Raw genomic sequence first — 21,981 nt, forward strand, 5'->3', positions numbered from 1 at the left:
GGAAACACCCCTCTATGTCGGCTCATGTTGAAAAATTAATCAATTCATCCTACTAGGAAGTATATAAGAGATACTTCCACTCTCATTTGACATATCATCAAAACACAAGAGCTCTTCAAGTATCCAAGAGATCAAGAATTCAATCATTCAAGAGAAATTGAGCTATTTTAGTATTCCTTTAAGCTTTGGAGCAACAATTGAGTCAACATTTCAAACATTAAATAGGAGATCATCATTCTAATTCATGAAGTCATAATTCTATGTGGAGGTAGGTAAATCTTCACAAGGAGGTATAAGTAATTCATTTTTAGTCAATTAAACATCCCCTCAAAGAGGAGTATTTCTACTTTCAATCCTTTCAATTACATTATTCCAACCACTTGGTTAATTCCAAAACTGGGGTTGGACCTAAAGGAAAGTCCCTATTCCCAACATATTTCCCTTTCTTTATGTGTGTAGCTCTACCTCTAGAATTAAGATTTATTTGCAAAAATGGAAAAACCCTTTTCGATGTGTAGAAAGTTTGGAGGACCAACTGGGTGGGCGTCCTGGTCCGAACACATAGTCCCTACAACTTTTGGTAGATTTCACAAAGAAGGTTTGAATCATCTCAAACTTCTCAAATCCAGGTGCATGACAAAATCCCAAATCTACAGCTCACTATTTTCACATATTTGTCTTCATTTTGAGCACTTAGTCTTAATTCAACTTGTCAACTTACAAAATAAGGTCATACATATTCCATTTCAATCAATCTACTTATTATCAAGTCCTAATCTGATTAGTGACCGAATCTAGTGGATTTACCCCATGTTTTGAACGTAAAGGAATCTCCATCATCCCAAGCGAAAATAGGTGATTTGGTGATTTGTCTATCATTGATGCAAATTGGATAGTTTCGTAATTTTCCCTTTTGCAATACCTACATTAGTTTTTTGAAAAAAATGTAGTTTTTTAATATTAATTTATGACAATGCACAAATTCTCAAATATTTTTTTTCTTTGCATTTGTAATAATGTCTTATTGAAGCAACCTTGAATTTTTCATTTGCCTTAATTTTATATTACAATCATACAATATCTACTTCCAAAATCCTAGATAGAAAGGACCCCGCTTGGAAATATCATGAAGAGTTTCCTTGGAAAAAAAAAGGAAAAAGTGTAAATATTGTGAAACAATAGTCCATGGAGGAATAGATAGATTAAAATACCATCTTGTTAACATAAGTGGCCACGATGTTGAGCCATTGACATTAGCAATTGTTGAGGCTACATGTGAGTGCTATGTTGCAGTTGAAGAAATTCAAGTAAATAATGAAATTGTAAAAAAGAAAAAGGAGGATTTGGAAGCCATTGGTTGTGTTGGAGGGCCTTCTTCCATGCCTCCATATCATCCCAGTGCTAGTGCTTCTTCTTTTCCTAGTAAGAATGGTCCTGGCACTACCAATGGTAGTGGAAGTGTTAGTAGTGGTCCTAGAATTCATAAATCTAGGCTAGATTCCTACTTTGAGCCTCGCACTACTCCTAGATCCCAACCGTCACTTGAGAGAATGGGTTGGAACAAGGAGGTCCATGATGCCACTAGATTGGAAGTCAATAGGTTTTGGGTCTACTGTATTGTTCCATTCTTTGCAGCCAGGTGAATATTGATTGTTTGATTGTTTTAATATTTATAATTTGACTCTTTGTTTAATTTTTTTTTGTACATAGTAAATACTTAACTTATCTCATTTAATTTATTTGTGACAAGCCTCCTTGTTGGTAGGAAATGGTTGATGTTTCTACCATATATGCGGAGCGGGGTTCAAAGCCCCTTTTGAATCTAATTTAAGGGGAGCAATTTTGTTAGATTTATTGCATGATGTGAAGGGTGAATCACAAGATCAATGTCAAATATGGAGTAGGACAAGTTGCACATCATGAATGATGGATGGATAGATAGGAGAAATAGAAGTCTCCTTAATTTTCTTGTTTCTTCCATAGATGATTTATTAATTTTAATTTTATTTAGTCATAAATTTTTTTAAAAATTTTATTTAATGATTTATTGAATGATAATTGATCTTCCTTTATTTTAAATTTCAAGGGGGACTACTTTCATCAATTCCATTGATGGCTCCATACAATGGCACTACAAAAATATCACATTCTTATGTGAGAAAATAGAGGAGGTGCTACATGACATGGGTGAGGAGAACATGGTGCCGATAGTAATCAATAATGCAATGAATAATGTTGCTACAGGTAGACTTTTAATGGAGAGACACCCATCTATATTTTGGACTCCATGTGTCGCCCACTGCATTGACCTCATGTTGGAGGATATTGTGAAACTCCCATGGATTAAGAGATGTGTAGAAAGGGTAAGAAATGTTTTCAAATTTATATATAGCCATTCATGGCTATTAGCTCTTATGAGGCAAAACATGGAGTAGAGAGAGTTATCTTATCCCAAAATCACCAGATTTGTCACTAAATTCATTACATTACAGTCCATCCTTTGGTGTCAGATGGATTTGAAACGTACGATTGTTGGTGAGCAGTGGGCTTCCTCATCCTATGTTACTATTGTTGTAGGGATAGATATGGTGGATTGCATTTTTTATGAGGGAGGCTTTTGGACCCCTTGTGTTGATATTGTGAATGGAGGCTTAATTTAAGTTTATATTTTATATTTTATTCATCATTTTCTCTTATTTGTTATAGATTACACAATATTTGTAATTTGGTAGTTTGTTAAGTCCTTGGTGGTTCTCCTGCAAGTTGCTGATGGGGAAAATCTTGCAATGGGCTACATATATGAGGGCATGGATAGGGCTAAGGAGGCCATTAGATCTATGTATGAAGGAGTTGAGAGTAGGTATCATCCCATTTGGGATATCATTGATAAGAGATGGCATAACTAGCTTCATAGGTCCATCCATGCAGCAATGTATTATCTTAATCTGGCATTCCATTTCAACCCTACTTTCAAGGTAGATGAGGAGGCTTTTAGTGGGTTGTATTTAATCATAGAGAGGATGACACCTACTAGTTGTACTACTACCAAAATTATGCGAGAGATGTAGTTGGTTTCTAGTGCTCAAGGGTAGAAATTCTCGCGTCCTATCTACAAAGAAATTAGGAAAGCTATGATGCCAGTTAAAAATACATCCTGAGGCATAATTTTGATTTTATTATATGTTGTTAAATGAGAAATGAGAATGTGACTAATTTTTTTTATTTTTCTTATTTCAAATTCAAATAATTGGTGGAACTTTTTTGGCCCAAAAACACCAAATATTCAGAAGTTGGCCATTCACATTTTGAGCCAACCATGCAGCGCATTTGGTTGTGAGCGCAATTGGAGTATTATTGAACACATACACCCCAAGAGGCATGATATATTATCTATGGAGAAGTTGAATGATCTTGTCTTTTTTCCCCACAACCTCTTCCTTAAACAAAAAAGGAGTGCACAGAATGACATCTCCCCTATCATTGTAGAGGAGGTTGATCCTGAAGCCAACTGGATCACTAAAGCTATAGAACCTATCTTTAGTGATGACAACATTGATTGGGTTGAATAGGTAAATATGAAGGTTAAGGCTATAGCAATGGAAGAGGAGGAGCAGAGAGCATGGGCAAAGACAACAGAGCCAGAGGCAGATAGTGACATAGATATTCATATACCTAATGTTGGTAAGGGTGGCATGGTGTCACATGGAGAGGCTATGGCTACCAAATCATCCAGGACCTACCTTAAAGGCCTTCGTAGGAGCGGTGCAGGTTCCTCTAAGCCATAGGCTTGTAGTTGTTTTTACTTTTGATATTTGTATGGAACATTTGATCATATGACGACATGGATTTTTTATTCCATGAGTTTTGTAATATTGTATATGTTTCACAATATTTATATATCTATGTTTGTTATTTCCTTCATCTACAATTTGTGTTTATGCTTATCTGATTGATGTATACTTGTGTTTGTAATCAAATTAGATTCTATTTGATGATGTTATTCTATCTTTATGGTGTGTTTAATAAAGGGTGCATGAAACAAGATTTAAATATTTAAAAATCTCTAGATTTTTTTATTTTTTCACTTTTCCGAGTCCAGCCGAGTCTGAGCCAAGTTTTTTTTGCCGAGTCCAAGTGTTGAGTTGAGTCAGCGTCACTGAGTCTGAGTCTCATTTCTTTGGTTTCAACATCAACTGCTAACTCAAAAGGCCAAATTAGATGTTTAATTATTATCGTTATTTAGAAAAGTTTAAATTGAATAGAGAAATAAATAGTAGTTGAAGATCTTATTGACTCACCATCATTTATGACAACTTAAAATACAATTATATTTAAAAAATAAAGTTACATATATCACAAATGTAGAATTATTACAAAAGGATTGCAATAATATATTTAATTTAAGTTGTATAACCAATTTTTTTTAATGATAATTTTTAAATATCTATTATTATATATATATACATTACACTTAAATATGAAATAAAAAATGTTAAAATTTATGACCAAGACAATATAGCAATCCAATTTGGCGCTTAGTAATTCTATTGTACTTTAATTTTTTTTATAATACATGGTACAATGAGTCAAAGTCAAGTAGTGGGATATCTATTTGAAAAAAAAAAATGCCAAATGAACATTGTTCATTTATTTATAAAAAAACAAAAAAGAGCTTTCATACATTTCACTTATTTATGTGATAGAAAATATTTAAATTTAGATAGAAAAAAAAAAAAAATGGTTGAAAAAACTTTTTAAAAGAATAGCCATCCCATTTGACTCTTATCTATATTATTATACTTTGAATATTTTTTATAATGAATATGATACGGTGAATCAAGTCAAACATTGGGACATTATTAAAATCGATGAATTTATTTATTCAACACGATGGCAATTGCTCTAATTTATTTATTCATTTGGTTTCTTTGTGCCTTAATTTATATTTATATTTAAAGCGAGTCCTTAAGTTTTCCATGCATCTCAATCATATATATTAGTTAAATCTCAGTTACCTTCGTTTTGGGCTACAAATCAACAGCGAAGGGGATAATTTAACTTGGTCGATTTCTTCGAAAGTACGTTTCTCGTCCACTCATTACCCTCGAGAAGTATAGAAGAAATTTCGATCTTTTCCCTAGCGTATAGGATATTGTAATGAAATATTCACATTTATAAAGTAAAGAAGATAGTGAGAAGTTAATTATAATGATATATTTACGAAAGATATTTAATATGAATGTGATATTATTGAAAAGTTAATACATTAATTGTCATGAAATGTCTACATTTATAAAGTAAGGAAGACACCTAACATGAATGTGACATTAGTAAAAAGTTAATGCATTAATTGTCATGTGAAATGTCCACATTTATAAAGTAAGGAAGACACCTAACATGAATATGACATTAGTGGAAGTTAATGTATTAATTGTCATGAAATATCTATATTTTTAAACGAAGAAAGACACCTAACATGAATGTGATATTAATTGGAATGAAATCTCCACATTTATAAAGTAAGGAAGACACCTAACATGATTGTGACATTAATTAAAAGTTAATGCATTAATTATCATGAAATCTCCACATCTATAAAATAAGGAAGACACCTAACATGAATTTGACATTAGTTAAAGGTTAATGTATTAATATTCATCAAATATCCTCATTTGTAAAGTATGAAACACACCTAACATGAATATGACATTATTTGAAAGTTATTGCATTAAGAATGGTCTCTATTATAAATAACATGACATCTACTTGGGGAATACAATAGAACGCAATCATATTTAGATTTAATAAGAAAAAAATCTTATATATAGACATTTGTCTTTTTAATGTGAGCCAATTCTTTTTCCTTCCTTCAATATCAATGATAATAAAATTTCAATCTATTTGAGTTTATATCTATAATATGATTTCGAGATGTTTCTTTTAGAATTGTAAAGATCTACAACATATCTTATGTGCTTAATGAAGGATATTAATGTCAAAAGACCAAATCAAATATGTAGATCCACATCTAAATTTGTAATTCTTTTTTGGGTGTATTTTTTGAAGGAATGAAAGAAGTTTTTATGACTATGCATGGATAGCTAAGTTTCCATTCCATTAATATTTTAAAATTATATACATCTTATCTTAATTCATATAATCTATCTTATGCATAGATTATTATGGTGCGGCCTTTAGTAGCTTATTGAATAAGGTATTACATGATAGATTATAATGACTACATTCCTTTGTTATGGAGATTGAAGACTTTTTGAACTAGATATAAGAACTTGTCTGCACTTTTTTCAATCCCTCATCCCACCTATATACTAAAAAGAAAACATTTAAATTTCTTCCTACATTCTGTTTTAATAGGTTTTCTTCACTACCATATTTAAATGTACATAATAGTGTTACTTGAATAAGAGAATGCAACCTCAAAGACTTAATGTGTTAGTTCATCTAATTTATAAAAGAAAAACTTTGCATGTTGAAAAATAACACAAATATATAAAGTGAGAGCTTGAATAAAAATATACTATAATATTGGATATAGTTTGTCACGTTCACCATTTGTAATTGTATATAGAATCAAAAGCCTAAGGAGACCACTAATGTTATAGTAGAGGGAAAATTCAAAGGAATTATCTACCATAATAAATTGGTCTATTGTTTCTCAAATTAATCAGAAGTTAATGGTAGTTTTGATAGATTTGGCATCCTTGGCACATAGGAGAAGAAATGGTTTTAGGGTTTCGGGGCCTATAACTCTATGCATGGTCATCTTTGTATTATTGCTATGGATTAATTGGTAATTTATGAATAAGAGTGAATTTTTGAAGACCTAAAAAATAAAAAATAGAACAATTTTGTATCTAGGTAGGATAATAGCACATCAACATATCTAAAATAAACTTGTATCAAGGTAATAAAGATGTTATATCTTGTTTGGTACTTTAAAGTTCAAACTATTAAGATATCTTCACTTAAATGAAGAGGGGTAAATATATGCATATTTTAGTTAAAAACAACATATTGAACATCATAAGACCTCAAGATGGAGAAAATAATGCATCCTAGATACCACCAAGAACAAGAGAATTTTTTTTGCTCTAGGACATGAAGGTAACAACCATCATAGAAAGCTCAAAATAATGGGAAGTCATTAAGATCCACCTATCATGATTTAGGAATATGCATTTCAAAGAAAAATATTTTGTTTTTTAATTCAATACATCAATGGTTACATACTTTTATAGATTGTATAGTAGAATAATAAAAATAAATAAAAAAATAATGCATCATATTATATGTGTTACAAATAATTTATATGATTTATGATATACAAAATATACATATATAATATATTGCAAGTCGTGTCCATTCATGTAGCACTTATGCTAGATATGGCAATGATCTAGATGCATTACTATATCATAAGTCAAATTAGATGAATAAAATGTGACATTATCATCAATGATCAGAATTAGAAGAATGTGATGGAAAAGGATCTACAAAAATTAGTGGATTTGGTTGGGCTTTGGTAAATATCTATTTGCACTATTATTTTGCTCACGGATCTAAATATATCCCATGTTGAAGCAATCTTCTATGATATAAAAAAGATGCATGCATTGTTTGATATCATCTACATGTATATGATATAACTAACCAAATGATTTAGTGGCATAAGAAGTTGAATAGGAGGTAATGATATTAAGTTATTATTTAACAATTTTTGCATCACATCTTATAAAGATTTAGATAGTTTTTTAAATGTTTTGTATTGTTGAGAGACCACAGCAAAAACATTAACGACATATGATGCATTTATTGAGATTTTGTTCTAGGATAATTTATTTTCCTTATAGTTTTGAGAAAAGGACAACCACCAGGGATGTTAGACAAAGCCAACGATTTAGAGATACCAAGCCATCCAATTGACACTTTATGGCTGTGTAAGGCGACACAAAGATGAGAAAATAAAATGTATTATGTCAATAAAATATTTTGACATTGGAATCTTTTTTATTCGCTATAAATTGCACCCTGAGCTTTTAGAATTCATCACAACTCTGATAATATCATCATGGGTCGAAAAATAGATTTGCTTGTGTTGGTATTTGCATTTATGATTGCATTTCTACTGCTGTGTTTTTTCTTCTCTGATGGTAGTGAACACCACATATGTTTAGTGAACTTTACAGAAAGTAAATTTAAGTAAGATATGTCGAGGCTATTTGTGTTGGAAGAGCTCAAATAATCATTTTAGGTAGCAGAGATCCCCTCAAATTTGTACTGTCTATTCAGATATTCCATACGTCTTATTGATGTAATGCTATCTACAACTTATTGATGTAATGCATGTATTCAGTGAATAGCAATTAATCTACAACTTGAATTAGAGTGTGCTATGCACCGTAAAACTCCAATCTTATTTTCAGTTTTCAACATTTATAAATTATTGATCTCTGTATTATTTTATGCAAGCTGCAATAAAAGAAATGAAATTGGTGTGTGCAGTTTTGAAAACAGGGCATTCTGTTTTTTATTCTGAATTGTGATTTCTTTTTGCAATTTATTCTTTTGCTATAATTGTTTGTTCTTGCTATTATTATTTTTTGTTAATCAGTTGGTTCAGAGAGGACAGGCCAGGTTCAAAATTCTACAAGTGGTATCAGAGCAGGTAATATTGTTTTGGGTTAAAAATTTTATAGTTGGAATTTCGCCAAAGTTAATCATGTCAAATTCTAACTAGATGCCCATTCTAGAATTTGATGGGAATGATTATGATTATTGGTGCATTAAGATACTGATCTTATTGATTGGAAAAGATTTGTGGGAGATTATTGAAACAGGTTATGAAAAGCCAGCTAATTGGAATGCCCTTACAACCAATGAAAGAACAACAAGAAAGGAAGCAAGGAAAAAGAATGCTCAATCTTTGTTTCACATTCAGATAGCTCTTGATAAGAGCTTATTTCCAAGAATATCAAGAGAAACAACAGCCAAAGATGCCTGGAAGACTCTACAAGAAGCTTACTAGGGTAGTGATCAAGTGAAAGTGGTCAAGCTTCAGACATTGAAGTGAGAATTCAAAAATTTGAAGACATAAGAAGCTGAAATTATAAGTGATTATTATGTCAGAGTCAAAGATGTCATCAATAAAATGACTACACTTGGAAAAATTGTAAGCAATGAAGTTTTGATAAAAAGGTATTGAGATCTTTGAAACCCAGATGGAATCATGCTGCAATAATCATAGAAGAAAGCAAGGATTTGACAAAACTACATTTTGATCAAGTGGTTGGATCTTTGATGTCTCATAAAGAAAGATTGAAAGATACTTTTGAAGGTGTAGAGAAAACGTTTTCCTCTAAATTACAAATTACAAAGAATGATGATGGAAGCAACAGTAGCACCAAAAGTGATTAAGGCCAAGATAAAGGGAAAAGCCAAAATTCTTCAAGAGGTAGAGGCAGAGGTGGCTCAAGAGGAAGAGGTGGTTCTAGAGGAAGAGGTGGAGACATATTTCATAAGAGAAATGTTCAATGTTACCATTGTAACAAGTATGGCTACTTTGAAAGAGAATGTTGATTGAAAGAAGGTAAAAGTGATAACTATTCTCAAGAAAGTAGTTATAATCCTCCTGATCACTTATTTTTATCTTATGCCAAGGGTGAAAATACTAGTAAAGATGTTTGGTACCTAGATTCTGGATGCTCTAACCATATGACAAGGAATGAGAAGTTGTTCTCAACAAAGGATGGAAGTTTCAAATCCAAGATCCAGCTTGGTGATAATAAATCGTTGGAGGTTGCTTCCAAAAGAGAAATGGACGTCCAAACAAAAGAAGTTATAAAGAGTATTCATGATATTTATTATACTCCACAATTGAAGCACAATTCGTTAAGTGTTGGGCAGCTATGTGAGAAAAATTATAAAGCAGTCTTTGAGAATAAGACATGTACTATCTATGATAAGAATAAGGGTAATAGGGTGATCCCTGTTGTGCCTATGACAAGAAATAGGGTGTTCCCCTTGAGGTTTGGTGAACATAACAACAGTTTGGAAAATATGACTTATGAGGATTCAAGTTGGTTATGGCATTTCAGGTATGGGCATTTAAATTTTCATAGTTTGAAGTTTCTAACATCGCATTCAATAGTTTCTAGTTTTCCCAAGGTTGAGGAACATAAGGAGGTTTGTGAAGGTTGTGCTAAAGGAAAGCATGCAAGGGAAAAGTTTCCAAAGTGCAATGCATGGAGGGCCCATCACCCACTTCAGCTTGTTCATTCAGATATATGTGGTTCTATGCAAACTAAGAGTTTGGGTAAGTCATCATATTTCATCACTTTTATTGATGATTACTCATGAAATTGTTGGGTATATTTTTTGAAGGCCAAGGATGAAGCCCTATATACATTCAAGACATTTAAAGCCCTTATGGAAAATGAGAAAGGATACAAGATCAAATGTTTAAGGACTGATCATGGAGGAGAATTTTGCTCAAAGGCTTTCTAGAGTTATTGTGACCTTAATGGCATCTAGAGGCAACTTACTACTGCATACACACCTCAACAAAATGGAGTAGCTGAAAGGAAGAATCATACTGTGGTTGAAATGGCAAGGTGCATGTTACAAACCAAGGGATTGAGCAATTCTTATTAGGGAGATGCAGTTGCTACAACAATGTACATCCTCAACCGTAGCCCCACCAGTGCACTGGAAAAGATGACTCCTTATGAAGCTTGGTATGAAAAAAGGCCTAATGTTAATTATTTTAAAGTTTTTGGTTGTTTGTCTTATGTGCATGTACATGATCAAAAAAGACAAAGTTAGCTGCAAAGAGTGAATCATGTATTTTTATTGGGTATAGTGAGAAAAGAAAGGCTTATAGATTGTATAATCCCATCACTAATAAGCTTATCGTCTCAAGAAATGTAATTTTTGATGAAGGGGGAGTTTATGGTCATCAAAAAGTCCATGTTGGGAAGACAAAATCTGTTTTGAATGATGATATAATTGTTGATATTGATCATGAGCAACCAACTAATATTTCTATATCCAGTGGTTTAACTCCACCAAGCAGTCCTTCATCAAGTTCATCAGTACCAAGTTCAAGTCCAACTTCTTCTCCAAGTTCTACAAGGAAGGTAATGAGATTGAGTGATATCTACCAAAGGAGTGGAAATCAAGTACATGAAGAAAACCCAATAGGTGAGACAGTGAATTTTTCTTTATTAGCCAAGGCTAATTTTGAACCATCATGTTTTGAAGATGCGTGTACTGATGAGGTTTGGGTGCAAGCCATGAAAGAAGAGACAGATTCCATTCACAGTAATTTGACTTGGGAGTTGACAGAGCTTCCACATGACAAGATAAATATTGGCACCAAATGGGTGTAGAAGACCAAGTTTAACAGTGATGGGAGTGATGAAAGACACAAGGCAAGATTAGTTGCTAAAGACTTCACATAGAATTATGAAATTGATTATGAAGAGACATTTGTACCAGTATCAAAACAAGAGACCATTAGAATGCAAATTTCATTAGCAGCTAGAAGAGGTCGAGCATATATCATATGGATGTGAAAAGTGTCTTCTTGAATGGGTACTTAGAAGAGCAAGTATATGTGGAGCAGCCACAAGGTTTTGAAGTGGAAGGAAAAGAGAATAATTTCTATAGGTTGAAGAAGGTTTTGTATGACCTCAAGAAAGCATGAAGAGTGTGGTATGCCAAAATTGATGGATACTTTCAAGAGAATGACTTCTAGAGAAGTAAGAGTGATCCTACCCTTTACTACAAACAAGAAGGTACTAATATTCTAATCATAAGTTTGTATGTTGATGATCTATTGTATATGGGTAGTAGTTCTAAGATGAAATATGAATTCAAAGTTGCTATGATGAATGAATTTGAGATGAAAGATCTTGGTATCATGAAATATTTTCTAGAATGAAAGTTTATCAAAGTAAGGATGAGATTTTCATTTGTCAAACAAAATATGCACAAGATATGCTGAAGAAATTCGATATGCTTGATTGTAATCCATCCCCTCCTCCAAGTGCTCATGGAGTTGTGTTATGTAGAGATGATGGTGCTGATTTAGTTGATGAGACAACTTACATAAGTATTGCAGGGAGCTTGATGTTTCTAACCCCCACAAGGCCTGACATTGCATATTCAGTTTCACTTGTTTCAAGGTATATGGAAAATCCATCAGAAATACACATGAAGGCAACCAAGAGGATTTTGAGGTATGTGAAAGACACTCTAAATTTTTTTATTCATTACTACTCTTCTGAAAAGTTCAATCTTGTTGGCTTTAGTGATTCATATTGGGGAGGTGGTATGGATGACCGTAAGTCTACATCTGGGAATTGTTTCTCTTTTGGTTATGGATTAATTACTTGGAGCTTGAAAAAAACAAAGCATTGTTGCCCTCTCATCTATAGAAGAGAAGTATGTTGCAATTACCTCAGCAGGTACACAAGCTCTTTGGCTCATAAAAATCTTGGAACAAATTGAAGAAAATTAAATTCAACCTAGAATGATTTATTGTGATAATGTGAGTGCCATCAAGTTAGCAAAGAATCCAGTTTGTCACAGCAGGACAAAGCATTTTGATATGAAATATCACTTCATACAAGATTTGGTATAGAAGAAAGATCAGCTAGCGGATACATTCACTAAGACGGTTACAAAAGGTAAAGAAATATGAAGATAGTTGATATTGTTCGTGCATGCATCTTCATCCATACCTAGTATTTTTAGCTTCTACCACCAAACACGTCATGCACAACCATCCACCGAATAGTGTATTTGTTTTTTGGATTTGTAGTTAGGAATTGAATTAGTTTTTAGGAACTGCGAGTTCAAATTTAAGCTACTGTTTGTAACAGTAAACTCTAGTTTACTTTCTCCCACTGCAGACTTTGTAATGCTATCTATTATGCACGTATTCAGTGAATAGCAATATAATTTTAGAGTATATTTTACATTCATGCATGGCTGTAGCTAAATAATTCCAGTCATCCCCCAGCAGTCTCAGTTAATCTCCAGCTTGAATTAGAGTGTGCTATGCACCGTAAAACTACAATCTTATTTTTAGTTTTCAACTATTATAAATTATTGATCTCTGTATTATTTTATGTAACTCTGTGTTTTACTCTGAATTGTGATTTCTCTTTGCAATTTATTCTTTTGTTATTATTGTTTGGTTTCTGTTATTATGTTCTTTTTGTTAATCAGCTAGTTTTCTTTTTGTTAATCAACTGGTTCAGAGAAGGTCAGGTTCAAAATTCTACAATCCAGTCAGTAGATTGTTCTGCAAGATGTTAACATTGATGCCAGTCACTTTGAAAAGAAGATCCTTGTTCTTAAGTATTCATCAACCAATGTAATCTAAGCTTTCGCTGTTAATACTCTTCAGTATTAAGCTTTTTAATAATGTCTTTACAAACAATTTTTAGGTTTACTGTTTATGCAATAAATATTAGAAAAAGATACGGACAGTGTCCATAGACGGGACTTGATTACAGTATTTAATTGTATACGTTTTCTTTTCATGGCTGTTCTGCAATAAAAAGTAAATGTCTCCGTATCAAATTTTTGGAAAGAAAAAGACAAGTAACCCTCATTAGACTTACCCGACCTTATTTTCTTGCGCATATACATTCAAATTTTTAATCCCTTTCCATTTTGCAAAATTAAAGTAAATTAGAAGGTAAATTGAATTATACTGAAAGGAAAAGAAAAATTATTAAAATTTCTTAAAATTTTGAAATATTTAAATTATAATAATATTTATTTAATATATTATTGTTTGATTGTACAGATTTTTATTATCGACATTTAGATTAAATTTCATGATCCATAATCAAGATACTGAAGGAAGAGAAGAGATCATGAAAAACAGAATTTAATCATAGATAATAGAATACAAATAAAATCTGAAGACTCCATAATTTTTTTTGAGGGTTCAGTTTCTTGGAAAAGAAAGGAGTGCAGCAATAATTAGAAGATCAAATCATTGCAGCAGATAAAATAATATAGATAATATATTATTGAATTGTTTGGGGTTCGCTTTACAATGAACTGTTCAAATATTTATAAAACATTACCTTCCCATAACGTCCTCAAAACTATCTAAATAGAGAGAATATATTACTGAATTGTTTGGGGTTCCCTTTACAATGAACTGCTCAAATATTTATAAAACGTTACCTTCCCATAACTTCCTCAAAACTATCTAAACTAGCTTATGAAAACTAAATCTCAAATAATAAATATTTAAACTAATTTATTATATCTAAATCTAAGTCACTAAAGTGACTTTATTAGAAATGTAAACCTTAATTTTTCTCACACAGTTGAAATAAGGTATCTGATATAGAACTGTGTGAATAACTAACTGTGTGAATAACTATCTTTGGAAGATGTAACATTGTATTTTTTACAGCAGTAGTCTTCACTATGGGTGTCACAACAATTATCTTGACAGCATTCTTGAATCGGTGATATCGCATTATATATTTCACAGCAGTAGTCTTCACTATGCGTCTCACAACAATTATCTTGACAGCATCCTTCATTTGGCGACATCACATTATATTTGTTACAGCAATAATCTTCACTATGTGTCTCACAACATTTATCTTGGCAGCATCCCTCAAGTGGTACAATGCTTGGGGGACTTTGTCGAGTGGCTAGGAAGGTTTTCCGCTGCAAAGATAATGAAATCCAGATTTAGACTAAAAATTTATCTAATAATAATAGTCAAATACAAAATCTATAAGGAATTAGGGCGATTACATACAGGAAGACCATAAGACAGAATTCGTTTTACAGAGCCATAGAATCTTGAAGCTGCATTCAAAACAGATATTCATTCAATAATCAACCATGAAAATTATTAGACAATTAATGATCAGTGGACTGGTAGACAGGAAGAGCTAATGGCCAATTGTGCTAATGCTTTTCAAATACAAGTCTACACATAAGAGAAAAATTAATTTGGTGAGGTCTGTTCAGATATTAAGATGCATAGTTGATCCTAATAGATAAGATAAAAAATGATGTATCTAATATCTGATGTAAAAATCAAAACCAAATCTATTTCACAACTTCAGCCTTGATTAATATAGGATTGTGAAAGTCTGATATTATTAATTGAGATAGTACAGATTCAAGGGAGCCTCTGCTATCCCAAAAAGATTATTTGAGCTATTGCCGCACAAATAGCCTCAATATATCCGTCTACAATTTAACTTCTGTAATGTCCACTAAACGTATTAAAAAAAGGATTTGATTGCAATTTTTTAACATACCTAAACTTTGGTTGATGGTCTGGTCTTCACCAACATCAGAGAAGAAAAATACCAGTAGTACAAATGCAATAAAAAATACAGATAGCAACACAAGGAAATCCAGTTTGCGAGCCATGATGATTTTATAACAGTTGAGGCAAATTCTAAGAGGACAGGGTGCAATTTATAGCGAATATATGGATTCCAATGACAAAAGGGAATAAATTGTTCTTCCTTTTGTGAATACAGATAAATAGCTAGTTAAAGTTGTATGGAAGGAAGCAACCGAGTTCTTTGTAATTGCCTATGTTTTTTTAATAATATTTTAAGTTGAATGGAATGAAATAACCTAGTTATTTTGAATTTTCTATGTTTTTTATTATAATAAGTAGGAGAGGACCCCAGTGATGCATTCATTTTTAATAAAAGAATTCTACAAAGTTGAATTATTGGTATTTGTGTTTCAGAATTTTGAATTGATTTAGTTTTATTTTTATTTTTAAAGTAGAATAGGGTTTCACGAGAAGAGAAAATGCATATTATAAGACAATTTTAAATCTTTTTAAGAAAATAGGAGTTTTTATTTTTTATGTTTTATATTTAAGGAGTGTTTTGAGGAAATCGGAAAAGTTTCTTCCATCCACTTTCTAAAATTTTGTAACAACATGTCATTTATGTATAATTAATTACATATGTGCTATTATTTTTTCCGATTTATTTATGTAACTATGACTTAGCATTCCTTTTTCTTAAAAAAAATCATGACACTATTAGCTTTCTCAAAATTTAGAGCTTAAAGAATAACCTAATTAAGCTATTTTGTGAACATAATTGTATTCTAAGGTTGACAATAAATAGTTGAAGTGTTATATTTTGAAAAAAATTCATTTAAATTTTTACAGTAATATTGAATGCCATAATCTCTAATTAGTTGTTTCCTTATTAATTCATGTACCTATTTGAATTATAAGAAATTAAGCATGTTATCTACAATCAAAATAAAATATAAGAAATTTGGACTTTATAACTTCTAATATTTATTTTTAAAATGAATATTAAAGAAACTATGGTTTTCATTTGTGTTATTATTTTAAATAATTTATTATCAGGATTTGTGATGACACAAATCATCCTACTAGTTTTCCTAATACCACCTAATGTAGGTTACACTCAAATAAATTATTTTTCACTCAAGATATCCATGAACAATAAAACTAAACAAACAAAATGGAAATATTTAATATATAAATTTATATTTCTTTTATTTGGTTTAATATTAAATGGCTCAGTTGCATTCATTACATCTAATCTACTACAAGCAAGGATCTATTGAGAAGGTGATTGATTTAACCTTTTATTATTGATTCATATTTTTATACATTTTATATTTGCTGGTTGATTTCATGTATAGTGAGTTTTCATCAAAAAATTGCAACCAACAATGTGTGACAAGATTTTATTAATAGAATATGTTTAATTTTTTCATTTTTGTATGTCCTTACACAATTAGCAAATGTCATTGAGATGGCTTGATGTCTCTACCTCATTGTCTCATTGTAATATCCATGATGGTTATCATCCTCTTCAAAATTATACATAAAATAAACTCTCCTTGAACTCAAACTCAATAACTAAATCACATGTTAATGTTTTTGTTGTTTTATCAAAAATTCAAAAAATTATAAAACTGTTTGAGTTTATACAATGTGATGTAAAACTTGTTATAGATAATTTAATAGTATTACATCCTATTTATTCACTTACCCAGATTATGCTCTTTCATCTTCTAATGAATCTAAATCATTTTATCAATTCTATCTTATCATTACATCATTGTCGCACGATCACATCAGCTTCGAATCCATCCATATCTATGACTAGGTAAACAAATTAAATAAGTTTGTATCAAAGCTCATCCAAATTCACCAATTTATATAAATCATTTTCAATCACATTCTTCTAATATATTGATTACTAAGAATATTGTTTTCTATTCATATAATTTTACTTGTGACATAGTAATTCATGTAATTCATCATCATGTTTATATAATGTGCTACAAGAAGTGAGATATTAACAAACAAGATGAGAAATTACTATACATCGCTATCTTGTATGCCAAAGTTCATATAATTTATTTGTAACTCATTAACTAGAGCAATGCATCTTTTTAATTTTTTGATTATGCTATTATTTGAATCTTTAGAAGTATATATGCATTGATCTATTGGATCAATAAACAAGATACTTCTCCTTGAACTACATGCTTCTAAACCATGATAGGTGGATCTTAATGACTTACCACTATTTTGAGCTTGTGATGGTGGATGTTTTCATCATGTAGGAGCAAGTGATTTATCTTTTTTTTGGTGGTACCTAGGTTGCATTCTTCTCTTCATCTTCAAATCTTATGATGTTAAATAGTGTTGGTTTTGACTTAAATAGAGTCACTACTTTTCAGTTAGGAAGACAAAAAAAGTCATTTATGGGTTATCTTCCTACAAAAATGCAAATTTGTGCTATTTTTTAATCATTGACATCTTGAAGATGTTTTCCATTTTACTTTGAACCATAAATGACTAATGCATCCCTAGAAATGACACAAATCTATTCATGCATAGATTTGTATGTCCCAAAAATATAAAATCATTTATTCTCTTAAGTGTCAAGGATGTCAAACTTATGACAAAGGCCTCAAACTTTCGATTAAGCTAAGAAACAATGGAGCAATATATTAAGATAGATAATTCCTTTGGCTTTTAGTTCTAATGATGATTAGGGACCTCCCAACATATATGCTTTTAAATACAATTAAACAAATAACATGCACCTTACCACAAAATATATCCAAGATAAGAATATACCTTTATTCAATTACGAATTTGTACATTTTTGTTATGTTTTCTATAGTATGTAATACTTTTATGTATATCTAAATATGATAGTGAGTAAAAGTTTTCAAAATATATATTTTTTTTTTATTGGTGTGATGAGAAGTTGAGAAAAATTCACATAGATTCTTATATCAACATGAAAAAAAAAAAAGATTTCAATATCAAATGAATACAACGATTACAAACAACCATGAAATAATATTCATCAATAAATTCTTCAAGACTACACCTTTATAGCAGACTTTTTCTTCCCTTATCACATTAAAATATGATTCCATTCTATTATATTGAAGCAAATGCCATGCTAATCCATAATAGAGTTCCATTTTAAATGCATGAACATTAACTAATGTCACATTTTGTAAGTATCTTCCTTTATAAATGTGGATATTTCATTACAATAGACGTGACATTTTGTAAGAGAGTGCGAATTGTCTTCTTTAACGTAATTTACAAGGAAACCCACCAAGCTAAATTGTCTCGTCGGTGTGTTTTTGGAATTTGGTAGTCCATAAAGTAGGTAACTGAAATTTAATTAATGGATTTGATTGAGATCCATAGAATATTTAGGAAATTGGTTTCAATATAAATATAAATTAAGGCATGGAAAAACCATATCCGATAAGAGCAAATGTCATCATATTGAATTTTAGAGAGTAAAAAAGTTTATTTTGTTTCGTTTTATTTTAACAAATCAATATTTTAGAGTTGTCATTCTTTGTTTTCTTGGAAATAGATGTTGACTTGACATAATTAAAAAATTTAAGAATAATAATATTGATAACAGTCAAATATTATGACTATTGTGATATAATAATATTGATAACAGTCAAATATTATGACTATTGTGGTATAATAATATTGATAACGGTCAAATATTATGACTATTGTGGTTTTAATAAGAAGTTATTGTCTTAATTTTTATTTATTTTTAAGAAATTAAAAAAATTATTTTATCTTTTTATGACTTTTGTGGTTTTAACATTCTAATGTTTGATTTGACTTACTAATGATATGCATTATTAAACTTTTATGTATAATAATATTGATAAGAATCAAATTTGATGATTATTATGGTTTTAGTAAGAAGTTTTCTAACTGTTTCATTTTGATCTTTAATTTTAACCCCTTTATTAAAACTAAAGAAAAATTGAGTGTTAAAAAGTTTATTTTATTTTGCCTTATTTGAAAAAGTGAATTTTGTCTACTTGGTATGCTTTTTGTTTTATAGGAAATAGATATTCTAATGCTTGACTTGACTCATTATATGATATATATTATTACCACTTTTAAATATAAAAATATTGATAAAAGTCAAAGTTGACGACTATTTAGTTTCTTGAAAAAAAAATTAACTATTTTATTTTGGTCTTATCTTTTAACATTTTTTATTCTATAAATAAAATAATATATTTTATTTTATTTTATTTGAACAAAGGAATTTTGCCATTTTGATATACTTTATTTTGTGGAAAATAGAAGTTCCAATGCTTGAATTGACTCACTATATCGCATGCATTGAATTTTTCTTTTAAGAATTATAATATTGATACAAGTCACATTTGATGACTATTTTATTCTGGATTTAAATTTTGGCATTTTTTTGAAGGTACAAAAATCTTATTTTATTTTGTTTCATATGGACTCTATGTTTTGTGGAATAAGAGTCTTAAATATGGTAACAAAAAATCAGCTACTAGTGTAATATGATGGGAGGATTATATGATATTGGGTTTGTCTTAAGGTGGCCAATTGTTGTTGTAATGATGTATTTTGTAATAATTGTTTATGACATAATTGATAGGTAAATTGGGTTGCGAATAGTTGGATTGTGAAGGTGGGTTGGAATTATGGAAGTTTCATGGAATAATATATATGTGAGAGGTGGAGATGGTTGATTTGTGCTTTGAGAGACAAAAGGGGTATTTGATGAATGTGGCACATAGCTATATTGATTAATAGGATTAGTCTAATTACTAACACAAATGTCATTACCATTTTACACAACAATATTCATAATGAATGATGTGTATGTAGGAAGAGTCGAAATTATTATAGATATTGATATTTCAACTTGGTTTTTAGGAACAATATGTTGAAGCCCTTCTACACCACTAGCCATTGACCAAGGAAAATTTTAAGAACCCCCCCAGGAAAAAGTGTAAAATCTTGGTGAATCCAGCATTATTTTTTAGGGGAAAATTTCGTATTGATGGCAAAAAAAATTTATAATTACGAAAAAAATTAATTTGTATTGGCGATTTTACTTTAATATATGAAAATTCCATAAAATCTTGGCGAGTAATTCATTACTATGAGGGAAAATATATAATGTATGACTTGAATGTTTTTCATTTATAGGAAAAAAGATATGAGGGAAAATATATAATGTATGACTCGAATGTTTTTCATTTATAGGAAAAAAGATATAAGTGTCTATATGGGCAAAAAATTTTACTACGAAGGAAAAATTATTTAATTGTATTGGCAAATTTTATGTACCATTTGAAAATTGTTTAATTTTATTGGCAAATCTTTCATTATTTATTAAAAAAAAAAAAAAATTTCATTACCATTTTCGTTATCTATTTATAGCCACTTTTCAAGATTTGTGACTCGTCATGTGGGCCAATAATTTTAAATATATTATTTAAGACCGTTCGATGACCGTAGATCAGTGATTGAAGTTTTATTTTGCACCAAACTTCTGAAGGAAATGTACTTCTCCAAAAAGTCTCCAGAATGGAGACACGTATCAAATCTTAACCCTATTCCTTAACCTTGATCGTCAATTTTGATAATGTTTCAGGGTCCTAATCGACATTTATTAATGACTTGTCACTGACATTCTTTAACTACGATCCACTCAACATGCACGACATCAAATTTAGTAGAGGCATAAACGATATTACCAATTTCACACACTCATGCATTTATGGGAAATATTTATAGAGAGATACGAAAGATTTAAACAAAATTAAAGGAAAAAGGAATTAAGAGGGTTAGAGAAGGAATTGCATGATGGTATCAATAAGCATGACCACATGGACACAAACCTAACATCCATCAATTTATAATTTTAAATATATTATTTAAGGCTTCTTGATGATCGTAGATCAATGGTTAAAGTTTTATTTCAGCCCAAATTTTTGAAAGAAACGTAGTTCTCTAGAAAGTCTTTGAAAGACATGTGTCAAATCTTAACCTGGTGCCTTAACCTTGATCATCAATTACAATTGGTTAGTAAATTATGTGGATGGTCGATAATGTTGAATGGTCCTAATTGATATTTATTAATGTCTTTTCATTGACATTCTCTAACTGTGATCCACTCAATATGCATGACTTCCAATTTGGTAGTGGCACCGATGATATTAACAATACTCGTGCATTTATGGGAAAGATTTATAGAGAGATATGAAAGATTTAAAAAAATTAAAAGAACAAAGGAATTAAGAGGGTTAGAGAAGGAGTTGCTATTTATAGACGATCTATGCTTCTTTCTTCTTCAATTCGCCTTTGAAATTATGCCTTTGGTTTAGGTCTTTAGGCTATATAATTTGATATTCTGATTTTTGAAGATGGACACTCCTATCCAGTTGAGAAGCATATCTAAGGAGGACCACAAGGCCTTTTTGGGCTTGATCAAAGGCACAACCATCACATCAGTTTGTAAGGAGTTTTGTATTTTTACAAACGAGGCTATGAGGATGGCGGTAGGCTAAGAGTTTTGTAAAATGTTGATAGATACTAAGTTAAGATGAACATTACATCTC

The sequence above is a fragment of the Cryptomeria japonica genome, chromosome 11, assembly GCF_030272615.1.
Source record: "Cryptomeria japonica chromosome 11, Sugi_1.0, whole genome shotgun sequence".
NCBI classification, from domain to species: Eukaryota; Viridiplantae; Streptophyta; class Pinopsida; order Cupressales; family Cupressaceae; genus Cryptomeria; species Cryptomeria japonica.